Raw genomic sequence first — 11,864 nt, 5'->3', positions numbered from 1 at the left:
CTGGGGGGTGGGGGTGGTGGGTGACATGAGTGGGAGCCTGGTGGAGGGTGACCCTGCACTGCTGGGGTTTGGGGGTGGTGGGAGACATGAGTGGGGGCCTGGTGGGGGCTGCCCCTGGTGACTGGGGGGGTGGGGGTGATAGGGGACATGAGTGGGGGCCTGGTGGGGGCTGCCCCTGCACTGCTGCGGGGTGGGGGTGGTGGGAGACATGGGTGGGGGCCTGGTGGAGGCTGCCCCTGGTGGCTGGGGGGTGGGGGTGGTGGGTGACATGAGTGGGGGCCTGGTGGAGGGTGACCCTGCACTGCTGGGGTGTGGGGGTGGTGGGTGACATGAGTGGGGGCCTGGTGGAGGGTGACCCTGCACTGCTGGGGGGTGGGGGTGGTGGGAGACATGAGTGGGGGCCTGGTGGAGGGTGCCCCTGGTGACTGGGGGGGTGGGGGTGATAGGGGACATGCGTGGGGGCCTGGTGGGGGCTGCCCCTGCACTGCTGTGGGGTGGGGGTGGTGGGAGACATGGGTGGGGGCCTGGTGGAGGCTGCCCCTGGTGACTGGGGGGGTGGGGGTGATAGGGGACATGAGTGGGGGCCTGGTGGAGGCTGCCCCTGGTGACCGGGGGGGTGGGGGTGGTGGGAGACATGAGTGGGGGCCTGGTGGAGGGTGCCCCTGGTGACTGGGGGGGTGGGGGTGATAGGGGACATGAGTGGGGGCCTGGTGGGGGCTGCCCCTGCACTGCTGGGGGGTGGGGGTGGTGGGAGACATGGGTGGGGGCCTGGTGGAGGCTGCCCCTGGTGACTGGGGGGGTGGGGGTGATAGGGGACATGAGTGGGGGCCTGGTGGAGGCTGCCCCTGGTGACTGGGGGGGTGGGGTGGTGGGAGACATGAGTGGGGCCTGGTGGAGGGTGCCCCTGGTGACTGGGGGGGTGGGGGTGATAGGGGACATGAGTGGGGGCCTGGTGGGGGCGGCCCCTGGTGACTGGGGGGGTGGGGGTGATAGGGGACATGAGTGGGGGCCTGGTGGGGGCTGCCCCTGCACTGCTGGGGGGTGGGAGCGGTGGGAGACATGGGTGGGGGCCTGGTGGAGGCTGCCCCTGGTGACTGGGGGGGTGGGGGTGATAGGGGACATGAGTGGGGGCCTGGTGGAGGCTGCCCCTGGTGACTGGGGGGGTGGGGGTGGTGGGAGACATGAGTGGGGCCTGGTGGAGGGTGCCCCTGGTGACTGGGGGGGTGGGGGTGATAGGGGACATGAGTGGGGGCCTGGTGGGGGCGGCCCCTGGTGACTGGGGGGGTGGGGGTGATAGGGGACATGAGTGGGGGCCTGGTGGGGGCTGCCCCTGCACTGCTGGGGGGTGGGGGTGGTGGGAGACATGGGTGGGGGCCTGGTGGAGGCTGCCCCTGGTGACTGGGGGGGTGGGGGTGATAGGGGACATGAGTGGGGGCCTGGTGGAGGCTGCCCCTGGTGACTGGGGGGGTGGGGGTGGTGCGAGACATGAGTGGGGGCCTGGTGGAGGGTGCCCCTGGTGACTGGGGGGGTGGGGGTGATAGGGGACATGAGTGGGGGCCTGCTGGGGGCTACCCCTGCACTGCTGGGGGGTGGGGGTGGTGGGAGACATGAGTGGGGGCCTGGTGGAGGCTGCCCCTGGTGACTGGGGGGGTGGGGGTGGTGGGAGACATGGGTGGGGGCCTGGTGGAGGGTGCCCCTGGATGGTGGGGGGTGGGGCTGGTGGGTGACATGAGCAGGTGTGCAGGGTAGTCCCCTGTTGTGTGGCCTGCCTGCAGGGGCCGTGGAGGGTGTACAGGGAACACCTGTGAGGACCCACCCAGCCTAATCGCGTGTGTAACTTCCCACGCACCCCTGTAATACTCGTACCAAGCCAAATCACGTGTGAGAATTCCCCCGCACCCCTGAAATACACGTACCATGCTGAAGTCGCGTGTAAAACTTCCCGCGCACCCCTGAAATGCATGCGCCCAGGCTATTCGCGTGTGGAACTTCCCGCGCACCCCTGAAATACACGCGCCCAGGCTATTCGCGAGTGGAACTTCCCGCGCACCCCTGAAATACACGCGCCCAGGCTATTCGCGAGTGGGACTTCCCGCGCACCCCTGAAATACACGTAGCACGCTGGGAGACATGAGTGGGGGCCTGGTGGAGGGTGCCCCTGGTGGCGGGGGGGTGGGGGTGATAGGGGACATGAGTGTGGGCCTGGTGGAGGATGCCCCTGCACTGCTGGGGGGTGGGGGTGGTGGGTGACATGAGTCGGGCATGAGTGGGGGCCTGGTGGAGGCTGCCCCTGCACTGCTGGGGGGTGGGGGTGGTAGGAGACATGGGTGGGGGCCTGGTGGTGGGTGCCCCTGGTGGCTGGGGGGTGGGGGTGCAGGGGGACATGAGCAGGTGTGCAGGGTAGTCCCCTGTTTTGTGGGCTGCCTGCAGGGGCCGTGGAGGGTGTACAGGGAACACCTGTGAGGACCCACCCAGCCTAATCGCGTGTGATAATTCCCACGCACCCCTGTAATACACGTACCCAGCAAATTGGCGTGTGATAATTCCCACGCACCCCTGTAATTCACATACCCTGCCAAATCGCGTGTGATAATTCCCGCGTACCCCTGTATTACACGTGCCCTGGCTAATCGCATGTAAGACTTCCCGCGTACCCCTGTAATACACGTTCCCTGGACAATCGCGTGTTGAACTTCCCGCGTACCCCTGTAATACACGTTCCCTGGACAATCGCGTGTTGAACTTCCCGCATACCCCTGTAATTCACGTTCCCTGGACTATCGCGTGTTGAACTTCCCGCGTACCCCTGTAATACACGTTCCCTGGACTATCGCGTGTTGAACTTCCCGCGTACCCCTGTAATACACGTTCCCTGGACTATCGCGTGTTGAACTTCCCGCGCACCCCTGAAATACACGTACCCTGGCACCCTGGCTAATCGCGTGTATAACTTCACGCGTACCCCTGATATGCACGTTACCCGCTTTGCGTTCCTTGTTTGGCAGCCCTGTAAACTGGTCCAGGGTTAGCGCAGCCCTTTGCGATGATTTAGCGATTTTGATGGCTTTTCCTTGCGCGAGGGCATTCTTGGGGGCGTTACTGGCGCTGCTGCAGGGTCGCTGCGATACTCTGCGCCACGGCTGGTTTGGGAGCCTAAAATCCATGAATACGCTGTGCGCGGAAATCGGTTTTAGCGCACGTGCCTGGCGCAGACAATCGCACGCGGACACTCTGCGCCAGCCGCTTGCGACACTTTACTGCGAAATTCTATGAATTACCCTGATAATCTGTGTTGTCTAAGTGGTTTGTCTCTCTGCAGCAACCGTCCTGTTTTTGTGGCAGAAAGCATGCATCATGGTAAAGCGTTGCTATATTTGACACCATTTGCAATGCCGTTGTTCGCATTACGTCAGCGCACAGCTGTGGTCCTGTATCACGCTATTTCGGTACATATCACGCGGCCTTGGGCAGAGAGGGCCCCATTCCTCAGAGCAGGAGCTATTCAGAAGCCACTCCCGCCCTGTCTGTCACCACTCGCCGCCCTGCTTATCCACTGACATGTTGCTCCGAGTTCTGGGGAGTGAAAGATTCATGCTATATATCGCATTACTGTTCAACTCTAGGCCAAGAAGACGAGCTCCCGCTGTCACACACAGTATCAGCCATTCCAAAAATGTTTACCGGAGCGGCCTGGTGTTTTTCCCCTGTTGTCGCACGTTTCGATGATGCTTGTATTTCTGAGTATATTTCCCACGAGTCTATAAAACACAGTCGGCATGATATCTGTTGCTGCAGTGAAGGCGCTAGGCATTGTGTGCCACACAAACAGGCTGCCTGGGGACACGTCTCCGCTCAGACGCTCATCTCCACACACTGCTGCTCTTTGTTCCATGGGTGAGTCATTCATTTCAACAACGACGTTTCTCCTGTGAGCACGACAACGTGACGAGTGTCATGTTCACAATGGAAATGTTCTGGCACGATGCACCTGCGTGTCATGCTCGTGTAGTACCCAACCTCCCTATCACGAAAAAAAAACAGATGACTGCTCTAGTTTTGTTTCAGGCCCGTAGTCTAATTTTGTCTTTGTCACTTGCACTTGACAGCGGCAGTGGGGACGGCGATGAGCCTCTTGCGAAAACAGAGATGATTAAAATCGACCTATTCTGCTTCTTAGAGACAGACGGACATCACAGGCATTGAATTATACAGCAAAAGGCCATGAAGTTGTGGGCGTTTCCATTCTTCAGCTATTTGTATAACCTGTTCCCCGAGTTATGTTCTTAGTGCTGACTTCGGTTGGTGCTCAAGTACTTTAATGCTTCAAAAGACTCCCCTCCACAATGTCAGTAAAATAATCCAGTGGTTTAATGCGCCTCCTCCAAAATACTACTCGCAGGTGGCATGTTGAAAGTCTGGTGATCGTGGACCCAGTCGTACTTTACTAACATTGGCCCTAACCAAACGGTGGGGGTCATTACGACCCTGGCGCTAAGGGATTACTGGTACCGGTAAGGGTACCGGTACCGGTAAACCCTTAGCGCCCAATTCCCATAACGGCGGCTGGAACCAGCCGTTATTTCAGGGACCCGCAAAGGGACCCTGGCGATAATTACGGTACCGCAATTTGCGATACCTTAATTACCGCCTTTCCCCATTCCCATTATGCCCTATGCGGCAAAAATGGGAATGGGCAAGGGCCATGGTGAAATGGGGAAGTACCGCCCCGGCAACCTTGGAATGGGGTGGTACTTTTTCATTTCACCATGGCGGACTCGTTACAATACTAGCAGCAACCATGGTGCTAATAGCGCCATGGTTTAGCGCCGGTGTTGTAATGAGGGCCGGTATGTTGATTTTAAACTGTATTTTCTCGTGCTATACGTCCGCAAGCAGTTATCACTGACTACCCGGGCTACACTCCATTCAAAGGTAGGCAATACATAAGACTTTATTGGCATACAAAATACTAAACATAGGATTCTGTCTTGGGGATGCGTTCTGTCAGCTTCTTGAGAGACAGAAACATATTTAACCATATTAAACAATGTAGTACAAATGATAAAATACTAAAACATATTAAATAACAAGGTAGTGCAAAGATGATTGTTCGAACAGTTGTCACAGATCGCCTGAAAAATACCCAAAATACAGAAATATGGTCAACGGTTTTAATTTCAACTGTAGCAGGCAACTAGCAATAGCACCCGGCACATGGGGGTCTGCTATAGACTTGTGTATGTTTTATTGTGTCATAACTTCCTATTTTTGAAAAATCACAAAATTGGCAATCTCCAATAATCGCCTTTATTGATAGCACATGGACCCTGCTACACCTGTGCGCACAGCGAATGGGTCATATGTCACCATCGCCAGTATGTTATCAAACCATTTTATATATCTATATATATATTTGTGAAAGTGCGTTTGTATGTTTCGAGGTTGGCTCCAACCCCTTAACAGTTGGTGAGCTGACATTTTGGCATAGCTCTGGTGCACAGAGACTCCCTCATAATTTCAACACCCTCCACTGACACCATCCCAGACTGTGAATCGCCTACTCTAACCTGTTCCATCTCTCCCACAGCTACACTAAGCTTCCTCTTAATCAATAGACCTCCCTCCTACAGCGCCCACTTTGCTGACAAACATGCTGATGCCACTACCATCCGGTCAGTAGATCGGCAACTACTAAATAAACTTGGAGATTTCAACATCTGGCTCGAGAAAGAAGATGCTACTCTGGATGGCATTTATTGCAGTGAAAGCATAACCACTGTCTGCTCTCCCAGTTCACCTCCCCAGGGGATATCACTTATCTATCCCATTCACAAAATATAGAGATCTACCATGCCTCCCAGGACCTTTAAAAATAACCATCGACCATGAACAGAACTTAGTAAGAAATAAACATCAACTCCCAACTGGAAGGGACCAAATCTACCATCCCTGCAGATGCACCAACAACCAAAATGCATTCAAAACTCCACCACACTCACAACTGGATTATTTCCGCATTGAACTAAAAAAAAAACTATTTTTCTAGCCAAATGCTCTCTAATACAACATTTGATAAATTGTGCTTTAAATAGATCTAGTGAATTGTTATGAACAATTATGAAATTTTTTAACCCTTCATGAACTACTTCTAGTTTGACTCCCACTGCCATATTGGCCAGCAATTTCAATACCTTTCATTTTTTACAAAAGATAGAAACTATCCAACAGGACATTAGTCTTAAAGCAACTAAATTCAATCCACTACCCATCGAGTGTGGTCCGGCTAAAAACCTGTTTGAGTTTTCTGAATTAACCTCAGATGCAATATATGAGCTGCTTCAAAAACTCAAACCCACTGTATCAGAGGTCAATTTCTTAGGATAATTTCCTTCTACCAGCCTCCCGAGGAGGGGGGCACCCACGATGTGCAAAAGACAGACACAGATAATGACTAGCCGGGAGTATGTGGTTTTTAATCACCCATTTTACAGGCTGACAAAAAGAAGATCTCAACTTTGTACTTCACACATCACAATTTTATACATGGCAACAGAATATGCAATCATTTTATGCTAATATGAACCTTATATATCAATTGGCTTTAACTGGACATTTTACTTAAAGGTCAAACATCACTTGAATTTCATGGGACATAAACACTTCCTGAAACGCATGACTTCCTATGCTAATCAGCAAGACTAGGGGCCTCATGACGAGATTCGCGGAATGGGTTAATGGGCTCCGCTAATGGAGGCGACCCGTTAAACCTGTTCCGTGAAATTACGAGGTCCCCTCGCGGGACCCGGTAAGGACGCCTGGTAAAACCAGGCGTCGTTACCGGGTCCCGCAAGGGGAAGAGGGAGCTAACAATGGGCCGTCGTTAGCTCCCTCTCCCTCCCTCTCCCATTCCCATTGAGCCCTATGCACTTTTTCAGTCTTCTAGTACACTTGTTTCAAGGCCATCTCGCCCTGCTTAACTACTTTTGACTGTATTCCAACTCGTAATGAGGCCCTAGGTGTTTTCCCAAATTTCACTGAACCACGAGATCTATGTTGCAACCTTAAAAGTTTTGCCACTGATGCACTTTTTCAGTCTTCTAGTACACTTTGTTCAAGGCCATCTCGCCCTGCTTAACTACTTTTGACTGTATTCCAGTTTCGTTTTATGAGTTGCACCATTGAAATTCACATATTCTGCTATTAAGGGGCCGATTCATGGAACAAACGTGCGCCGAATATCATGGCGGAAGCAGGCGCAAGCAGGTGCAAGCATGAAAAAACCAGCGCACACGATTCATGGAAGTCCCTGCACACAGAAAGCGCACAACATCCGCGCACACACCAAAAAGGGGGTGGGACATGGGGCGTAACACGCAGAATGGGGAACAACGCGTGAAAAAGAAGGTGCAACTGGGCAAGTACTGCTGGGAAGTACACAGAATGGCCACACACACGCAAACCACACGTATTCATGGAATCGATTAGGGCAAACCCGTGCACGGGCAAAGACACGCACAGGCCTAAACACGTCCGCCACACGAAGGCAGGCGGTAGCGTCCCTGCGCATTACAAAAGTGTGCACAAACAAAAAGCACGTATACAGCTATGATGAATGTCCCATACTGTGGCCCCCTAGGATAAATGACGTGCACGGAACACACAGGCACCCCAAAAAAAGAAGAAAAAGAGACAAGCGCCCCCCAGTAGCCCATGTGCGTGCAAAATTGACACACGTAGTACGGTGTGGCAGCCAGGAGCCCAAAAAAAACGTACGCGATCAACAGGCAGGCCAGTATGGCCGTAAAAAAAAAGGGGTAGGCGACAAACATGGACACCCGCTGTGTGAAAAATAGCGTGTGTGTGTATTTCGGGGTTGCACGGGAAGTTTCACATGCGATAGGCCCTGTGCGAGTGGGGTACGTGTATTACAGCGGTGCGCGGGAAGTTTCACACGCGATTGGCCCTGTGCGAGTGGGGTACTTGTATTACTGGGATTCGCAGGAAGTTTTACATGCGATTGGCCCTGTGCGAGTGGGGTACGTGTATTACTTGGGTGTGCGGGAAGTTTTACACGCGATTGGCCCTGTGCGAATGGGGTACGTGTATTACTGGGGTTTGCAGGAAGTTTCACACACGATTGGCCCTGTGCGAGCGGGGTACGTGTATTACTGGGGTGCGCGGGAAGTTTTACATGTGATTGGCCCTGTGCGAGTGGGGTATGTGTATTACTGGGGTTCGCGGGAAGTTTTACACGTGAAAGGGCCCTGTGCAAGTGGGGTACGTGTATTACTGGGGTTCGCGGGAAGTTTCACATGCGATTGGCCCTGTGCGAGTGGGGTACGTGTATTACTGGGGTGCGCAGGAAGTTTTGGCCCTGTGCGAGTAGGGTACGTGTATTACTGGGGTTCGCGGGAAGTTTTACACGCGATTGGCCCTGTGCGAATGGGGTACGTGTATTACTGGGGTTCGCGGGAAGTTTCACACGCGATTGGCCCTGTGCGAGTGGGGTACGTGTATTACTGGGGTTCGCAGGAAGTTTCACACACGATTGGCCCTGTGCGAGTGGGTTACGTGTATTACTGGGGTTCGCGGGAAGTTTCACACACGATTGGCCCTGGGCGAGCGGGATACCACTCACTGTCTGCCTTGTGTGTAGAAGAACGCGTAGCCAACACCCACCCGCTGTGAAGTAATAGCGTGTGAACCCCAATGGCTGGAAAAGACACGCCCGCACCCCACGAAAAGCACGTACAGATCAATGGAAAGCCACGTGGGATCTTCAACCCGTTCCAGGGCAACACCCGTGCACGATACGTCACAGACGTGCTTACACGCTATGGGCCTTTGGTCCAATGAAATCGCGTACGTGTGCTGACGCGTTTATGCGCTAAGGGCCTTTCCTCGGATTTCACACTGACGTGCACTTTTTTCACGTGCCAATTCACTCCGTATCAAGCTGGCCACGCGTACACAGATGGAAGACCACGCTCCTGCCCTGAAGGCCATTTTCCTGCCCCTGTTACGCTCACCTGGACCCCACAGGGGTGTCGATCGGACCCGGACAGCTGCGGTCTCTGTCAACGTGATGCGTAGGGCAGAGATGACTGTCTGGACTGGCCCGCTTAGTCTTGTCTGCTGGACCCGAAGAAGTATTTTCCTGCAAGTGGAGACAGGGATTAGCCACCTGTGGGTTTTAGTGATGGCCTCCCAACAGTTCTCGCTCTCCCCCACTAATCACCTCCGATATACCCTTAGTAACCTCACCTTATGTTTGTAAAAGATGAGCTCTCCATCCTGCGTGTCTTGCAGGGGCGCGTAGATACCAGTTACTTCACTGGTTTGAAGGCGTTGGGAGAGTTCCGGTAAGCATTGACTCTGAAGTCCCAGGCGGGATTGGTAATTATCAAGTTCAAAGAGTTCAATATGCCCGATGTTCACTCTTGTCCCCTTCCTTCCTTAAGTTGCAACTGAGTTCGTGGGAAGAAGGTCTCGTAGCTGCTGCTGGCGTTCAGGTAAGAGTCTGTGTTACCCAACGCTGTCCGGTAACTATTGCATGCGTTAACGTGTTGTTTTTCTCCCTCTTTACAGATGCGGCATATGAAGATATGGAGAATAATACCGCCGGTGGTAAATCGGGTAAGTCTATGGTGGTAAGAGGTATTTGTTGATTCCCTTGGCTCACCTTGTTATTCTTGTGCCCCTAGGTGCCGGAGTACGGCGAAGAAATGATGGAGACAGTGCCGGATCGAAAGATGCTGTGAGAACTGGTGAGTATGGCGCCGTGCTGGAGCTGGCGAAGCGACGCGTGCAGGACTGATGTACTTTCCAGGTCGGGAGATGAAATGGATCCGGAATCAGGTGAGGAATTTGAAATAAGTTTGTTTTCTAACCTTGTCCTTTTCTTCCTCTTTATTCTAGGAGCTCCGGATTCGAGGCAGGCGTGGCAGAAGACTGGATGCTGGCTGTAGGCACGCGGGCGTGGCAGAAGACTGGATGCTGGGTGCAGGCACGGTGAGAGTCACGCTGCTGGATGCAGAATAACACGAAGCATGTGCTGCTGTTCGGGCGTGGTTTAAATAGCCTCCAAAGTAGTCCCAGGAAAGAAGTTCCCCAGGACCACACCCGATTAAAAAATAGTCCCTGTAGTAAAATAGTCCCATCCAGGCCTCACGTTGGCTTGGATTTATTTGCAGCATGGTCTGCATGAGGTAAGTAATGTCTATGAGCCTGGCGCCTATGGCGCCAGGACCGAACCCAGACAGCCCCTAGCTGGGGCTGCTGGGGTTTTTGTAAATGTCTGGATGCCTGCTCCTGGGGCTGATGGGCTTGATCCGGATGCCCGGGGGTAGGCATCATGACAGCCCCCCAGAGGCCCGAGCACGCTCCCATCTGCCATCTGCTGCTGCCTGACTGCCTGCTGCCCACGTGCCATGCTATTTGGTGCCTGCACATCAGCCAGGGTTCCAGTTGCTGTGTCCACCCCTGCTGGAACAGAAGACTCCCGACTGGGATACCATCGCTCCACAGCCCAGCCCCAGGACCCAGTTGCCCACCCACGCCTGCCTCGGGGGTCGCCATGTCGGGGCAAACACCATCTGAGACCACTGGCGACCCCCAGCCAGAGAGGCAGAGGGCCACCAGCTTCATTGTGAAGGAAGTTGGTGTCCTGGAGGAGCATGTCCTGGGGCATTATGATGCCCTCTTCGAAACATCACACGCCACCAAGGAAGGACGGGAGAGGATCTGGGACGGTGTAGTGGTTGCCATCAACGCAGAGGGGATGGCAACCCGCGACATCAAGCACGTCAAGAAGCACTGGGAGGACTTCAGGTCCAGGACCCTCCACAAGGCCCGGCGCCTCGCGGAGGGGGGCTGGGTCAGCATGAGTGGAATCCAGATGAGGGTCCTGGAACACGTATGCCCAGCGCTCCACGCCCAGATCCTTCAAAGAAGACCCGTCTGGAGTTGAGCGGTAAGTGGCCACGCATTGGTGTGCGAGACAGGGCATGTTGCAGTGTGCTGGTAGTCTGATACTTGCCTGTATGTGTGACATGGGCCATGTATGGATGTGTGTGTGCAGGGACATCATGGTCATGCATGTGAGATCAGTAATGTGCGAACCACATGGTTGGTGCATGAGTTCCAATGCTACATGGTGAGCTGTATGGCAAATGCACACATGAAAGCATGCCAGTGTCTGTTCTTGCACATGGTGGGGGTGTGAGGGATGGGTGCTGCTGTCATGTACATGTATGGTGCACATGTGTGTGTGTGTCTGAGAAGTGTGTCTGTGACTTCAATACGCCATGGATTCATGACACATGTCCGTGATGATGTGTAGATTCACTCATGCAGTGCGTTCACCGTTGTATGCACTGTGTCTATCCACTGTGTCGATGGTGTACAAGGCATGATGCATGACCCTCCGATGATGTGTGTGCATGGGATCAGTGGATGCATGTGAGTTTGAAGGCAACATTTTGATTAATAGAGGCCCTTGTACATGGATGCTGATGTTGATTGCAGGCGCCATGCCTGTTTATGCATGTGTGTTGCGTGCATTCACCCATGTGTTGTGGAGGGACAGGATGGAAGTGACGTTAGACACTGCCACTCATGTGTTATTGCTTCCTGTCTAGGGGAATATTGTACTGTACCCTGATGCTTGTGTTCTATGTCTCCCTCTACGCAGCGTCAAGTGAAGAAGAGAGCGGAGATGGCGCTGTGGAGCCAAGCGGCGGGGATGCCTCCACTGGGCGGCGATACAAGGCCCAGCCACCCTCCCAGGACTTGCCATCATCCGGGAGCGAGGGTGCTGGTGCCGCGTCTGCCACTACGGCTGTGGCGGAAGGGCCGGGTGAGCC

Source organism: Ambystoma mexicanum, chromosome 5p (assembly GCF_040938575.1).
Source record: "Ambystoma mexicanum isolate Mex_15411 chromosome 5p, UKY_AmexF1_1, whole genome shotgun sequence".
Taxonomy (NCBI): Eukaryota; Metazoa; Chordata; class Amphibia; order Caudata; family Ambystomatidae; genus Ambystoma; species Ambystoma mexicanum.
Note: the sequence above shows the minus strand (reverse complement) of the source record.